The sequence below is a fragment of the Lathyrus oleraceus genome, chromosome 1, assembly GCF_024323335.1.
Source record: "Lathyrus oleraceus cultivar Zhongwan6 chromosome 1, CAAS_Psat_ZW6_1.0, whole genome shotgun sequence".
NCBI classification, from domain to species: Eukaryota; Viridiplantae; Streptophyta; class Magnoliopsida; order Fabales; family Fabaceae; genus Lathyrus; species Lathyrus oleraceus.
Genome location: NC_066579.1, coordinates 65,648,450 through 65,665,902, shown reverse-complemented (window position 1 = coordinate 65,665,902; position 17,453 = coordinate 65,648,450). Strand labels below are relative to the sequence as shown.

The following is a 17,453-nucleotide window of genomic DNA, read 5'->3' as shown; positions in this document are numbered from 1 at the left end:
AACAGATCTAACAGGAGAAGGTATTCCATTCAGGTTGTAGAGCCAATTATTTCGGTTATGGACACTAGTCATCGGACTAGGCATGGTGAATAGGTAAAAAGCTTGGTTATTAATTATTAGTTCAAACTCTTCAGGTCCAAGGTTTCCTATAAACATAGTGTTGAAGAGGAAAGGTATATTCATAGGCTCAATGCCACAGAAAGGGTTCAAATCAAGCATGGGTTGGCGCAATCCAATAGCATTAGCAATCATAGTTATCAATCCTCCTATTTGGATCGGTGTACGGTCATCTTGAATAAGGAGGTCAAAACTCGCCAACATATAAGTGGCACCATTCACTGGACGGTTCTGGGAAGCACAAAATATTATGAAGAGTTCATCATGTGATACCGTGGTAACGTTGGATCTTTTCCCAAAGAGAGTGTGTGCTAGGATCTTGTGGAAATAACGAAAGGTCGGGTTATGTATGTTTCCAGAAAGAAACTCATGTTCCTCGGGGTCGTCATTTCCCGTCAAACTTCCCCAAAAATGCTCAAGCTCTCTATATTCAAAAAGGTCTTCTTGGCTCATGGTGAATGTATCAAAAGAAGTAGGGAACCCTAAAAGGTTAGTGAATTCTTGAATGTTAAACTGATACTCCATATTGAACATCCTGAACTGAATGAAACCTCGGTTTATTCCTTTTCCATGGTTCGGTAAATAGATCAGGGAGCTAAGGAATTCTAGAGTTAGCCTCCGGTAGGTAACAAATTGTCTTCGAATAGGAGTGGTTTCCCACCCTATTTGACTCAGCAGATATAGGACACTCTCTCTTAGTCCAAGGACAGTCATTGCCCAATCATCAGCATAAAAACTTGGGTGCATCTCTCTCTCCGCTAGTTCTTCAAATTTTTGTCTCTGAGCTCTCCCTCGGAATTTGATACCCATACGATCAATATGTCCCATCAGGTTAGTGTTAACTAAAGAAAAGAAAAACAAGAATTTAGTCAGGATTTGGCCAGATGCCGAAAGAAGAAAAGAAAAAAGTTTTATAAAATAAGATAAATGAAGAATGAATACTGAATAAAATCAAAAGAATAATCAAAGAAAAAATAGTAAAAATTTGTGGGTTGTCTCCCACGAAGCGCTTTGTTTAATGTCGCAAGCTCGACATAAAACTATTAAATGTTAATCTATAAATTTAGGAGACAATACGTCTAAGTGCAGGACTTGCGAGTCTTCATTGTTTTCATCATAGTCATAATGTTTCAGACGCTGCCCGTTTACGATAAATGCTTCAATAGATTTTCCCTTAATTTCCACAGCCCCACTAGGAAAGACATTAGTGACTTGGAAAGGGCCTGACCATCTAGAGCGTAGTTTTCCTGGGAATAACTTAAGTCTAGAGTTAAACAATAGGACTACATCGCCTTGTTTGAAAGTTTTCCTTGATATGCGTTTATCATGCCATTTTTTCGTTCTTTCCTTGTAGATTCTGGCATTTTCGTATGCGTCTTGTCTAAGTTCCTCTAATTCGTTTATATCAAGGATTCGCTTTTCACCGGCGGACTTATAGTTTAAATTTAAATTTTTAATAGCCCAATAGGCCTTATGTTCTAACTCCACTGAGAGGTGGCAAGATTTACCATAAATAAGCCTAAATGGGGTTGTTCCTATGGGAGTTTTGTAAGCGGTTCGATATGCCCATAAAGCTTCGGGTAATTTTGATGACCAGTCTTCCTCGAGGTGGCGACTGTTTTTTCCAATATCTGTTTAATTTATCTATTAGACACTTCCACTTGTCCACTGGTTTGAGGATGGTAAGGTGTCGCTACTCGATGTTTTACACCATACTTAAACAATAATTTTTCGAGTATCTTAGATATGAAATGCGATCCACCATCACTGACTACTATTCTTGGGACACCAAATCTTGGAAAGATTATATTCTTAAAGAGTTTAATTACTACTCGTGTATCATTTGTTGGAGAAGCTATAGCTTCAATCCATTTTGATACGTAGTCAACCGCTACGAGTGTGTACTTGTTAGCAAAAGAAGGTGGAAAAGGTCCCATGAAATCTATTCCCCACACGTCGAAAATTTCTACTTCCAAAATGCCTTTTTGTGGCATCTCGTCACGTCTAGATATGTTTCCTGTGCGTTGACACCTATCGCATTTCTTGACAGCGGCATGCACATCCTTCCATATGTTTGGCCAATAAAGACCGGCTTGTAGGATTTTAGAGCAGGTCTTGGATGTACTTGCGTGTCCACCATAAGGAGCGGAATGACAATGTTGGATTATACTTTCTATCTCTTCTTCAGGTATACAACGACGGAAAATACCATCCGGGCCTCTTTTGAAAAGTAAAGGGTCGTCCCAGTAATAATGTTTTATGTCATGGAAGAATCGTTTCTTTTGTTGGTAGGATAAATCAAGTGGAACTACTCCGGCGGCTAAATAATTGACAAAATCAGCGTACCATGGTGTAACGCATATAGCCAAGGTGGTATCTACCTGTTCATCAGCTCTATTTTCTTCCAAATTAGCTATAAGTTTATCGTACGAGAAATCATCATTGATCGATGTTCTTTCCGGTTCCAGGTTTTCAAGTCTAGAAAGGTGATCTGCTACTACGTTTTCAGTTCCTTTTTTATCTTTGATTTCCAAATCAAATTCTTGTAGCAACAAGATCCACCTTAGGAGTCTAGGTTTAGCGTCCTTTTTTGTTAAGAGGTACTTAATGGCAGCATGATCAGTGTAAACGATTATTTTAGCTCCGACCAAGTAAGAACGAAATTTATCTAGTGCAAATACTACTGCTAAAAGTTCTTTCTCGGTCGTGGCGTAATTCATTTTTGCTTCATCTAGAGTTCTACTCGCATAATATATGACGTGAAGTTTTTTATCCTTTCATTGTCCTAAAACAGCGCCTACGGCGTAGTCACTTGCGTCATACATTATTTCGAATGATTCATTCCAATCCGGAGTCTGCATTATAGGCGCGGAGATCAATGCTTGTTTAAGTGTTTGAAATGCTTCTAAGCATTTATTGTCGAAGGTGAATTCAGCGTCTTTCATTAATAATCCGGTTAAAGGTTTAGTTATTTTAGAGAAATCTTTAATGAATCGTCGGTAAAAACCGGCATGTCCTAAGAAGCTTCGTACTTCTCTCACAGTTTTCGGAGGTTGAAGGTTTTCGATTACTTCTATTTTGGCTTTGTCTGCTTCAATTCCTCTATTTGATATGATGTATCCTAAAACAATTCCTTCTTGTACCATAAAGTGACATTTTTCCCAATTAAGTACTAGGTTTACTTTTACACATCGTTCTAGAACTCTTTCTAGGTTTTCAAGACATTCTTCGAAACTTTGCCCGCATACGGAAAAGTCATCCATAAAGACTTCCATGATGTTTTCGAGAAAATCGGCGAATATTGCCATCATGCACCTTTGGAAGGTTGCAGGAGCATTGCACAAGCCAAACGGCATTCGTCGATAAGCGAAGGTACCAAAAGGACATGTGAACGTTGTCTTTTCTTGGTCATCAAGATGAATTGGTATTTGAAAGAAGTCTGAGTAACCGTCCAGATAGCAGAAATGAGAATGCTTGGCTAATCGTTCTAACATCTGGTCTATGAATGGTAAAGGAAAATGATCTTTTCGGGTTGCTTTGTTTAGCTTCCTATAGTCAATGCACATTCTCCATCCCGATTCGATTCGTTTGGTTATAGTTTCTCCTTTTTCATTTTCGATCACAGTTATACCCCCTTTCTTTGGTACTACGTGTACAGGGCTAACCCATTTGCTATCGGATATAGGATATATGATACCTGCCTCTAATAATTTCGTTACTTCCTTCTTTACTACCTCACTCAGGATCGGGTTTAGTCTCCTCTGATGTTCCCTAGAAGTTTTACAGTATTCTTCTAGCATGATGCGGTGCATACAAATATAAGGACTTATCCCTTTAAGATCGTTGATGTTGTATCCTAGTGCGGTTGGATATTTTCTAAAGATATGTAGGAGTTTTTCGGTTTCGAGTTTTCCTAGGTTTGCATTGACTATCACTGGTCGTTCAAGTTCTAAGTCTAGAAATTCATATCTCAGATTTTTGGGAAGTGTTTTCAGGTCGAGGGTTGGTTTCTTAAGGCATTGTGTAGGATCCGATGTTATTGCTAAACATTGGTTAAGTCTGTCTTCTACACGATAGTCAGACAATTTGTCATTTTCTAATTCTGTTTCTTTTATGCATTCGTCGATGATATCCATGAAGTAACATGTGTCATCTATTGCAGGTGCTTTCAAAAATTTGGAAAGAATGAACTCAATTTTCTCTTCTCCTACTTCGAAAGTGAGTCGTCCTCGTTTTACGTCTATGATAGCACCGGCGGTTGCTAAGAATGGTCTTCCCAATATAATGGGGGTAACTTCATCTTCTCTTATGTCCATAATTATAAAATCGGTTGGGATGTAGAATTGACCTATGCGCACAGGAACGTTTTCAAGAATTCCTACGGGATATCTAACGGAACGATCTGCTAATTGCACAGACATTTTAGTTGGTCTTAATTCTCCCATTTCTAGTCTCTTGCATATGGACAAGGGCATAACACTGATACCGGCTCCTAAATCGCACAAAGCTTTGTCTATGACAAATTTTCCTATGTGACAGGGTATAGAGAAACTACCAGGGTCTTTAAGTTTAGGAGGCATATTTTGGATTATCGCGCTGCACTCAGCAGTGAGTGTAACGGTTTCGCTATCTTCAAGTTTCCTTTTATTAGAAAGAATTTCTTTTAAGAACTTAGCATATGAGGGCATCTGTGTAATAGCTTCTGTAAAAGGAATGGTGACGTTTAATTGTTTCAGTAGGTCAACAAATTTTTTAAATTGGCCCGCATCTTTGGTTTTAATTTGCCTTTGAGGATAAGGGATAGGTGGTTTGTAAGGTGGCGGAGGTACATAAGGTTCTTTCTTTTCTACGGTTTCCTTATTACACTCTTCCTTTTCCTTAGGTTTACTTTCTTCCTCAGTTGACTTTTTAGAGTTTTGGTTTTCAATCCTTGGGGCAGACGGTCCTTCTACCTTTGTTCCACTTCTTAATATAATTGCATGAGCGTGGCTTTTCGGGTTAGGTTGGGGCTGTCCAGGAAATGTACCAGTTGGGACAGCAGTAGGCGCTTGTTATTGAGCTACTTGCGAGATTTGTGTTTCCAGCATTTTGTTATGGGTAGCCAGGGCATCTACTTTACTTGCTAGTTGTTTAATTTGTTTGTTAGTGTGTACATTCTGGTTTAAGAACTCTTTATTGGTTTGCTGTTGAGAAGCTATGAAGTTCTCCATCATGATTTCCAAATTGGATTTCCTAGGAACGTTATTGTTAGGTGTAGATGGGGTCGGCTTTTGGTATCCAGGAGGTATAGCTGGGGCTTGACTGGGAGCTTGACCTGGTGCGTATAAAGCATTATTACTCTTATATGAAAAATTAGGATGGTTCTTCCAGTTTGAGTTATAGGTATGCGAGTAGGGATTTCCTTGAGCATAGTTCACTTGCTCTGCTTGGATTCCTGTTAGGAGTTGACAATCTGTAGGAGTGTGACCTTGAATTCCACAGACTTCACAATTTTGAGTTACGACAACCACGGTGGCTGGAGGTGATACATTTAAACTTTCGATTTTCTGGGCAAGAGCATCCACTTTTGCATTAACATGATCAAGGCTTCTTATCTCGTACATGCCCCCTTTTGTTTGAGGTTTTTCTACCATTGTTCGGTCGCTTCCCCACTGATAATGGTTTTGGGCCATGCACTCAATAAGTTGATAAGCATCGGCGTAAGGTTTATCCATAAGCTCACCACCGGCGGCGGTGTCTATTGTTAACCTTGTGTTGTACAAAAGACCATTATAGAAGGTATGAATTACTAACCAGTCCTCTAAACCATGGTGTGGACAAAGTCTCATCATGTCTTTGTATCTTTCCCATGCTTCGAAAAGAGACTCGTTATCTTTCTGTTTAAATCCATTTATCTGGGCTCTTAGCATAACTGTTTTGCTTGGAGGAAAATATCGGGCAAGGAAGACTTTCTTCAACTCATTCCATGTGGTGACTGAGTTGGAAGGAAGAGACTGAAGCCATCTTCTAGCTTTATCTCTTAACGAGAAAGGAAAGAGACGAAGTCGAATTGCCTCTGAAGTGACACCATTAGCTTTAACAGTATCAGCGTATTGGACAAATACGGATAAATGAAGGTTTGGATCCTCGGTAGGATTTCCAGAGAATTGATTCTGTTGCACTGCCTGCAACAGCGAAGGTTTAAGTTCGAAGTTGTTCGCTTCGATTGCGGGTGGAGCAATACTCGAATGCGGCTCATCTTGCGATGGAGCGGCGTAATCTCGAAGAGCACGAGTTGGTTCTGCCATCTCGAGTATCGGCGAAGGAAGGAGATTTTTGAGATCAAGAATTTCGATTGGAGGAAGATTGTTTGCAGCCCGATACTCCCGAATTCGTCGTAAGACTCTGAGATATCGTTCAACGTCGTTGATTCGTAAGTAGTACGGTTCGCCTTGTGAGAAAGTGTGTGGCATACAAATCAACGAAAAAGAAGGAAAAATAAAAAATGCCTTAGTCTCTACAGCGTAACAGAAGAGTTACGATATCGACTAAATAAAAGTCCCCGGCAACGGCGCCAAAAACTTGATCGCGACTTTATGAGTCTATTGGGGTATTAACTGCAAGTGCACAGTCTAATCGCGTAGTTTTAAAAGATATCGATCCCACAGGGACTTAATGAATCGATATACCGTTTTTCTAAGGTTACTTCGTAAAGCTAAGGCAGATGATACTTTGATGATTAGGGGGAAAAGTAAAACTAAAATTGGATCTAGATTAAATATCAAATAACACGGATATCGGTATGTAGTTCGTCGTAATTAGGGAATCAAGTCTTCGTTAGTTTCTTAGTTTTAAAATAAGTCTTTTCAGTAGACACTATTGATTAAAAGTCTTTTCTCAAACTCTCGCTCTGTTGAATCAGACTATGACTTTATATTAACGTACGCTCTCACTATTTAGTTAAATCTAAAATCACTTTTTGAAAACAATAGAATCTATAGAAACTCTTTTTATTAAAATACTAACCGTTTAAACACCCTTGTCTCAAACTCTCGCTCTGTTGACTTAGATTATATGATTAAACTTAAATGCTTAACTCTCGTCCTCACATTTAACCTTTAAAAATACTTTTTGAAAATGATTAGAATTTAATTAACTCTAAAAATTGCTTTCGCCCTGATTTAATGTTAATGTCCAATTTACACTGTCCAGTTAAAAGCTCAAACCGTCGTTCTATTGATTTTAACTTCTTTATGTCTTTTACTTTCGTACAAAAACTTTGGTATTAACTCTGTAAATTGAGACCATAAAAAGAGTGACTATATTTTTAAATAAATTTAAACCGACTCAATTTTGATTCCTTTATTCCGCTTACTTTACATACCGATATCTAAATTAATTAGCCGGACATGCTAAACATGCCTAAACAATTATTATGCTTAAATACAGCCATATCAGACAAACAGTATAGATAAACAACAGTACAGAGCATATATAAACTAAAACAATAAATTAATGAACCTGTAAAATTAATAGAAACATTGGTTGTTCCCTAGCTTCGATGCTTGAACACTCCACCACAAACCGATTGGATTTGTTCTTCACAATCTTCGATCAGACAGTAAAATAAAAACAAAGAAGTAAAATACTATGATCTAACGTAAGGTTAGATCCAGTAAAAGTTACATAATAGTTTCCGGTGTAGAAACTATTGTGAGAAAATTAATTGAATGCCTAAAAAATTAAGCTAACAAAGAAAAGAAAATAAAATGCTAAGGAAATAAAAATGCTGAGAAAATGGAATGATGGAAAATATATTGTTGTAAAAACTTGCACTGCGGAAAGGAGAGGGGGAGGAGGAGGAGGAGCCCTCAATTGCATCCTTTAAGGTCTATTTATATTCATCCATAAAGTAATCGTTTCTTCCAAAGTCTCTTCAGTAGGTTTTCTAACGTGTTAACGAGTCAGAGGAAAAATAGGAGAGAACGTGCTTCTGTTACGCGTCAAAGCCAAAAAATAGGAGTGGGGGTGTGACGTCCGTCACACCATGTGTTACGCTCGTAACACTAAGCAGAGGGCCGTGACGCTCGTCACACCATGTGTGGCGGTCGTCACAGCGTCACAACGCTTTTCCTTGTAATTGTGGGCTGGGCTTTAGTGGAATACTTTTCCTAGAGAATCCTCTTTTTGCACCCCCTTTTCTTTCTTTTTCACATATGCTTCAAATAATGTTACCTGAAATAAATAGAAGAAAAATACCAAGTAATATCGAATAATATAAAATAAATCGAATCAAATAATAATATAATTTAATTAATACGAGTCCAAAAATGTGATATTATTTCATGTTATCAGTTATCACCTCATTCGAGAGATAATAGATAGAGGAGATGTGAAAATATGCAAAGTACCTACACTTGACAATATTGACGACCCACTAACAAAGCCTCTTGCACAGCTGAAGCATGATGGCCATACTAGATCTATGGGCATTAGGGGTATGCCTGATTGGCTCTAGTGCTAGTGGGAGATTGTTGGTGTAAACCATAGAGGCCAATACTTTGGTACTTGTATCAAATTATTTATTAATAATAAAAGGTTTTTTCTTTATTATGTTTGTTTAATAAAGTCCCTAGAATATATCGTCCGCTTAATGTATCAAGTGTGACTTAATCATGAGATCCCATTAAACATAAGGACACTATTCTTAAAGTATCCGCAATCGAGCTTCATTATAAAGTGGGATAACATTAAAGCATTAAGATTGTTATGTATATAGACCGATTATCACATCTCATGGATCATGGATAAGGAGTTATCAAGTCTTAAACATAGGTATGAATATTAGGAGTAATATTTATATTGGATTGACCCGCTATGAGAATACCATATAGAATGTTATGCAAAGTGTCATAAGTTATTCTCATGGTGATACTGGTGTATACCACCCTTCGACCTGAAACCACTATGGACCCTAGATGTAGAGTTGAATGCTTTATTATTGATCAAACATTATCCGTAACTGGATGACCATAAAGACAGTTTATGGGTACTCCACGAAGCATGCTGAGGGACATGAGCGACCTAGATGGAATTTGCCCATCCTACATAACAGGATAAATGTTTATGGATCCAATATTGAACTGGACAATGATGACACGGATTATGCCTTATGTTCAATATAGATATAGAGGCAAAAGGGTAATTGTACACATAAGTATTATCACAAAAGGATTTGTCATATCACATGACATTTTCGTGTCTTGGGTAGCAGTGATGTGTTGCTAGATACCGCTCACTACTTATTATGTTAGATACATGATTTAATATAATTGCTAATATCACGAAAACCTATAGGGTCACACTCAAAAGGACAAATTGATGAGAGATAGAGTAACTAAGGAACACCGTAAGGTACGGTGCACTTAAGTGAATTGTAGAACATCGTAAGGTATGATGTACTTAAGTAGAATATGAAATATGGTAAGGTACCACACACTTAAATGATTTTGGCATATCATAAGATATGGGCCACACACACTTAAGTGGGCTTTTTAGCTCGCAGCCCACACAAGTGGTTCTATAAATAGAACCCTTGTGTAGAAGCATTTGTGCAGTTATAATTTCGTCTCTCTCTCTCTCTCTCTCACACTCACTCAAAGCCTTCACTCATAGCAGCTAGCACTGATATTGAAGGAATCCGTTCGTGTGGACTGAGTAGAGGCGTTGTCACCATTCAACGTTTGTGATCTGCATCAAAGGTTTCAATCGCAACAAGAGGTAACGATTCTATCATTGATCATGTCCATTTGTAAGGATCACTAAAGGAGAAATTTTTTAAATTCCCATGCGTTTTGGATCGCTCTTCTCCTTCAGACATCTACCAACGAGCAATCTTACCAGTAAAAAGCATGTTTCTCAAAGATATATTCTATCAAATCCATCTTCGACACGAACTAGGTGGTATGACATAACATGTATTGGCTAAATCGATGAGCATCATATGCTAACGCGCAACAATTTCTTTATAGTTATGAGTATTTGGCCTTACATCTAGTGAATTTTTTGCTCAAATAATATATTGCATGATCTTTTTTGTCGGTGTCATCATGTTTCCCCAACACGCATCCCATTGACACATAGAGAACTATCAAGTACATAATGAAGGGTTTCCTTATGATAGGTGGTATCAAAATCGGTGGTTCTTACAAATACTATTTAATCTTTTCAAATACCCCTTGGCAATCTTCATTCCACTTAATAACATGTTTTTTACACAACAACTTGAAAATTGGTTCGCAAGTGGCGGTAAGGTGTGAGATGAATCTGGAGATATAATTCACCCTTCCTAGGAAACCACGAACTTCCTTTCGGTACGAGGAGATGAAATCGTCTAAATTGCTCGCTTTTTATCGGGGTCAACTATAATCCCCCAGTGACTGACAATGAACCCTAGCAATTTCCCCAATGACTACTCTCTCAGATTCATCAATAGCCTTTACCACCATAGCGTTGGATTTCATGTAGGTTCCCTCGACTGACATTTTGGCATGACATATAGTGAGGAACCAGTATCGACCTAAACTCTTGTGTGAATGTTGTCGAGACATTTCATAGATGTATGAAAGGCGTTATTGTGGACCCTCCTTTCGATTTGAAACTCTTCGCTGCTAAAGTCGAGACAGCTACTGGAAGTAATGTTAGAAAATATTCGCATTAAACTGATCCATAGTGATATCTAAGGTGATTTGAGTTGCGTTCAGAACTTTCATTAGTGCATCCTGGTGCGCTTCAGAACTTTACATGCCTACTTAATTATTTTCGCGACTTAATTATTATTAAGAAGCACATAAAAATTATATGTTAAGTGAAAGGTCATAAACAACAAATTATAAAATAAAAAAGAAAATATTTTTATTTTTTATTTTTAACGGAAAAAACACAAAAGGGTGAAATCTTCCCAGGTGACAGTCATCACCGTGGGTGACTGACAGACTGTCATGATGCCAAACCCAATGACAGTCGTAATGGGTGCGTGACGGGTACCCTCATAGCATGAAGAAGGGTGAGAGTTGTCCTGCTGGTTGATGGTTGATAAGTTCCAAAATATGGTAAATGTACACATTGATCGAGGGCATTTTTTATTGACTTGTTTCATAAGCTTCTCTTATCCAAACTCCAACTATAGAGTACATATTAGTTTTATTAGGATAACAAGTAGTTTCTACATGTTACACCTAATTTCAACACATTTTTAGGTGTTTTTGCAAGTGAGGAGATTGGTTCAGCAAAGCAAGGAACAAAGTTTCAGCAACCTTGCTTAGCAAGCTCAGAGCGAGGGCAAAGTGTGCTCAGAGTGAGTGAAGTCATAATTTCCCAAATTCCAAATATCAGCCATCTCGCTTAACCATCTCAGAGTGAGCTCAAAGTGAGACCATGAAGAATGTTTCAAGACCTCTAAAATTAGTAGTTTCGCTTAGCTATCTCAAAACGAGCCTTAGATTTGCATTTAACATTCACTACAAGTATCGATTATTAATGCTACCGCATTGATTAATAGGCTGAGAGAATGTCGATTAAATAATATGGTTGAACTCCAATTATTGTTTAGACATAAATAATGTTGGTGAGCGTTACATGATAATATTGAATGATAGCTAGAACTTATATAATTGATATGGAAGATACATGCAAAATTGGTTAATGAAAAGTAATCCCAACAAGCCCATACCTCTCTGTTAACTTCCTTATCATTTATTGCTTACCGTTGTTACATTTCTTTACTTTATGCAACCAAATATTTTACAATCACATCACTTGAAATCGTATTAGTTATTGAACGACAGTAATATCACACTAGTCCATGTGGATACGATAAATAAAATACTAACTTTTGATTATACACATCAAAATTCCGCCGTTGTCGGTAGGGGTGTGCATGGATAACCATTTAATATGAACCAATCCATTTTTATAGTTATGGTTTATAAACCAAACCACTTCTCACAAAAACCAATTTAAAATTCAGAACCGGTTCCGAACCGGTTTAAAATCAGTTTTAAATGGGTTTTGATTTTAATCAAAATTATTTAATTTAATTTAAATTTTATTTTCTTTAAATTAATATTAACTTTTTGAAGGAGAAGAGCGATCCAAAATGCAACGGAATTTAAAAATTTCTCCTTTGGTGATCCTTACGAATGGGCATGATCAGTGATAGAATCATTACCTCTTGTGGCGATTGAAACCTTTGATGTAGATCTACGGAGCAATCACGAACGTTGAATGGTGACAATGCCTCTACTCAGTCCACACGAACGGATTCCTTCAATCTCAGTGCTAGCTGCTACGAATGATGTCTTTGAGTGAGTGAGTGAGAGAGAGAGAGAGAGAGAAACGAAATTGCAACTACACAAATGCTTCTGCACAAGGGTTCTATTTATAGAACCACTTGTGTAGGATGCAAGCTAAAAAACCCACTTAAATGTATGTGGCCCATATCTTATGATATGCCAAAATCACTTAAGCGTGGTACCTTACCATATTTCGTATTCTACTTAAGTACACCGTACCTTACGATGTTCTACAATTCACTTAAGTGCATCGTACCTTACGGTGTTCCTTAGTTACTCTATCTCTCATCAATCCGTCCTTTTGTGTGTGACCCTGTAGGTTTTCGCGACATTAGCAATTATATTAAATCACGTATTTAACATAATAAACAGTGAACCGTATCTAGCAACACATCACTGCTATCCAAGACACAAAAATGTCATGTGATCTAACAAATCCTTTTGTGATAATACTTATATGTATAATTACCCTTTTACGCCTATGTCTATATTGAACACAAGGCATAGACCGTGTCATCCTTGTCCAGTTCAATATTGGACCCGTAGACATTTATCTTTTTACGCAGGATGAACAAATTCCATCTAGGTCACTCATGTCGCTCAACATGCTTCGTGGAGTACCCATCATCTGTCTTTATGGTCATCCAGTTACGGACAACGTTTGATCAGCAATAAGGCACTCGACTCTACATATAGGGTCCATAGTGGTTTCAGGTCGAAGGGTGGTATACACCACTATCACCATGAGAATAACTTATGACATTTTGCATAACATTCTATATAATATTCTCATAGCGGGTCAATTCAGTATAAATATTACTCTTAATATTCATACCTATGTTTAAGACTTGATAACTCCTTATCCATGATCCATGAGATGTGATCATCAGTCTATATACATATAGTCTTAATGCTTTAATGTTATCCCACTTCACAATAAAGCTCGACTACGGATACTTTAAGAATAATGTTCTTATGTTTAATGTGATCTCATGATTAAGTCACACTTGATACATTAAACGGACTAACTATTCTAGGGACTTTATTAAACAAACATAATAAAGAAAGTTTTTTATTATTAATAAACAATTCAATACAAGTACCAAAAATATTGACCTCTAAGGCTTAAGCCTACACTTTTAAATTTAAAAACATAAACAAATTTTATGAAGTTTTAAATATTTTTTCTTTTAAAATTTAAAAAACATAAAAAAAATAGAAAAAATAACTAACAAATGTTCAGAAAAAAGAAAAAAAATACATCAAAAAGAAATTGAAAATAATAAAATTATATTCTGAAAATGAGAAAAAAAAATTGAAAATAAAAAATCTTAAAAAACAAATTAATCCAAAAAATAATAGTAACTGAAAAAGATTTATTTAAAAAAAATTGGAAATCAAAAATAAAAACATTCTAAAAATAAAAAATAATTTCTCTTCTGAAATCATAAAAAAAAATATTTTAAAATTTTTTTTCTGAAAATAAGTTTTTTTTATTCTGAAAATTTGAAAAAATAACCTTGTTAAAAATTAAAAAATTAATTAAAAAAAAATCTATTTTTTAGTGAAAAAAATACAAAATAGTTTTGACAAAAAATATCTTTTTTATTCAGAAGAAAATAATAATTTTATTTGAAAAAAAATATCAAATTTAATTTTTTCAAAAAAAAATTCCAAATATAAGATTTTTCGTGAAAAGAAAAAAATTCTGAATTTTCTTTTTAAAATAACTTTTTAATGAAATTTAAAAAAAAATTAAAATATAAAATTGATTTATAATGTGATAAAACATGAAAATAGACAAATATTAAAATTTGGATACCTAATAACAAAACCAAATTTTTATAATGGGTAACAATTTATATTTGAATAACAAAATGGATACCCGGATTTTTATTTTAGGATTTGGTTTGGTTTTTTAAAGTGGAACAATTTGGATACCAATTTGGTTATGAATAACCGGTTTTTTTGCACACCCCTAGTTGTCGGGGATTGATGTTTAGATATTACAAGCATATCAACATTCTTTAATCATTTTAAGTAGGTTTGCGCTTGTAATATATATATATATATATATATATATATATATATATATAGATATATATATATATATATATATATATATATATATATATATATATATTATATATATATATATATATATATATATATATATATATATATATATATATATATATTATATATATATATATATATATATATATATCATGATGCTCACTTGTTTTGGTTATTCTTTTGAATTCTGTTTATGCAAGGAAAAACACCAGAAGACAAATTACTCTTTGATCCGTAAATTGAAAGAACAACCCCAAGCAACAACAATAAGAACAAAAAACAAAAGTAGTTAGTCAAACAAAGGAAGGAATAAGAAAGAACTTCTACTTCCATTTCTTCAACGTCTCATATACCTGAAAAAGTCATAGTGGAACATGACGACAACAATAATAACAATAACAACAACAACAATAACAATGGAAACAACAAGAATGGGGTAGGGGGATGTCGTGTCACAATAGACCAAGCACTACGCCAAATAAGGGAAAAGAGAGCGCTTTTTTTGGCCTATAACAGCGCTTTAAAGCGCCCTCTAATATGGCGCTGGCATAGGTAAAGACAGCGCTTTTTTTCCTAGTGAAAGCGCTGTCTAAAGTGGCTCTTTAAGCCCTTTAAGGGCCACTTTAGAGGGCGCTTTTTAAAAAAAAGCGCCCTCTAAAGTGGAAACATTTAAGGGTTTAGAGGGCGCTTTTACTGGAAAGCGCCCTATAAACCCTTAAAAGTTTCCACTTTAGAGGGCGCTTTCCAGTAAAAGCGCCCTCTAAACCCTTAAATGTTTCCACTTTAGATGGCGCTTTTTTTAAAAAGCGCCCTCTAAAGTGGGTGGTTATTTAATTATTTTTTTTTAAAAAGCGCTATATTTTATTTTTTATTTTAGACAACCTGTATATTGAAGCAGTACACCTAAAACTATATAATTTGAAGCCCTTTTTCACACATTGCATTCAACAAGCCTTATATACAACAATCCATACATATACAACAATCCACTGATATATAATCGTTTAACTTCTAAAGATTCTATATACAACCAATTCATAACTTAAAAAGAAATAAAACTAAGTAGCAAAAGCATCTCTGAGATGTATGTTTTTTTTGCTAGCAGCAATCTTCTTAGCAACAACCTCTTTTTGTTCAATATCAATAGCATGAACCTAAAATATCATAAAATTAGTTAGGTGATGTATAAGATCAAGAATTAACATTTTCTATGCATAAATATCATATAATTGTGTTTATACCTTTTTTTTTATGCAACTGACTCGATTTGCTGCGTAATCCCCTTATATTTTTTGTCTCTTATCTTTTGAAGATAGAATTGATATTTGTTTAGATGGACATGTTCCATTGTCATAGAGGGATACTTTCAAATATCCAGCATCATCATCTACGCGAATGAGGCTTGACGACAATGGAACATCTCCATCTAAACAAATATCAATTGATACTTTCGAGTATCCCTTGCCCCTTGCACGAATGATTGACTTCATAATAGCCATTTTACCTGTAATAAAGAAAACAATTAAAATCAGATGACAAATGTAAAAACAATTAAAATCATAAAAGTCATTTTACCTGTAATAAAGAGCACAATTAAAATCATTTGACCTGTACCTTTTTCACTAAGTTCTCTTTCTTTTCTTGGTTGGAATATGTTCTACATGTCTCTTAACAACACGGACAGTTGGATTGATCCAAATACCCTCATTATGATCATTTCTAATATATGAATCATTTGATATAATATTCTCATCTTGATCATTTCTGGTAAACGATTCAATCTCAACATCAATATCACCTTGATCTCCAGTGTTTTCATCAATTACTTTGTTGGAAAAAAGAACTATAGACCATTTCGTACTTTTCGGATCATTGACATAGAACACTTGTCTAGCTTGAGAGACTAGAATAAAAGACTCATCTTTGTATCCCACCCTATTAAGATCCACTTGCAAAAATCCTGACTTATCCATTCGAATGTCGTTATTATTTTCAACCCACTTGCAACCAAATATAGGAATCTGAAACTTCTCATAATCAAACACCCAAATGCGCTCGATAACACCAAAATACGACAGATTTGCAAATTTGGGGTTTAAGTCCTTCACACTTGATATGTGCATTGCTTCAGCTAACAATTTCAGAAGAGTTCAAACACATTCGGACCTAGGTTTCTAATGATACTGGTGTTGACACAAAATCAGATGTTCATAGGTCGTATAACCCTAACTACTGGGTAATGTAGTCCCATTGCATGCGCTAAAACAAAGCTAAAACAAAGCTAAAACAAAGCAATAGTAAACGCGCAGCTAAAACAAAGCAATAGTAAAACAATAACATAAAACTGAAATTGGGCAAAGCTAAAACAAAGCAATAGTAAAAGTAATAATGTATGCATCGTGTACCTTTGATTGGTAGAAGGATGAAACGCGCAGTAATAATGTAGATCTAACAGAGGTGGAAGGAAAACGCCTTAGAACCCTAACGTGAAAAAGAACGACAATAACAGAGAGTGAAATAACAAAACACGCAGTATGTTATAATTTTAATGTTTACTAAAGGGGACCTTAGAGGGCGCTTGTGGAAAAAAAGTGCCCTCTAAAGGGGGCCTAAGAGGGTGCTTATGGAAGCGCTCTCTAAGGCTTTTTCCAGAAGCGCTTTATAAGCTGGAAATGCACATGGACTTATAACAGCACTTTATTAAAAGCGCCCTCTAAGGTATCTCCTCCTTATTTTTTCGCTTCACTTTAGAGGGCGCTTTATTAAAAAAGCGCCCTCTAAAGGGGGCCTAAGAGGGCGCTTATGGAAGCGCTCTCTAAGGCTTTCCAGAAGCGCTTTATAAGCTGGAAATGCACATGGACTTATAACAGCGCTTTATTAAAAGCGCCCTCTAAGGGTAACCTTAGAGGGCGCTTTCTAAAAAGCGCC

General features: G+C 35.8%; 1 non-coding gene across 1 annotated transcript; it reads left to right on the top strand.

Annotated features, from left to right (window-relative positions):
- The first annotated feature begins 5,919 nt into the window (after positions 1 to 5,919).
- On the top strand, positions 5,920 to 6,026 carry LOC127117001 (small nucleolar RNA R71). Its single transcript, XR_007801766.1, has one exon. It is a non-coding gene; the product is annotated as a small nucleolar RNA R71 (small nucleolar RNA).
- The last annotated feature ends 11,427 nt before the right edge of the window (positions 6,027 to 17,453 follow it).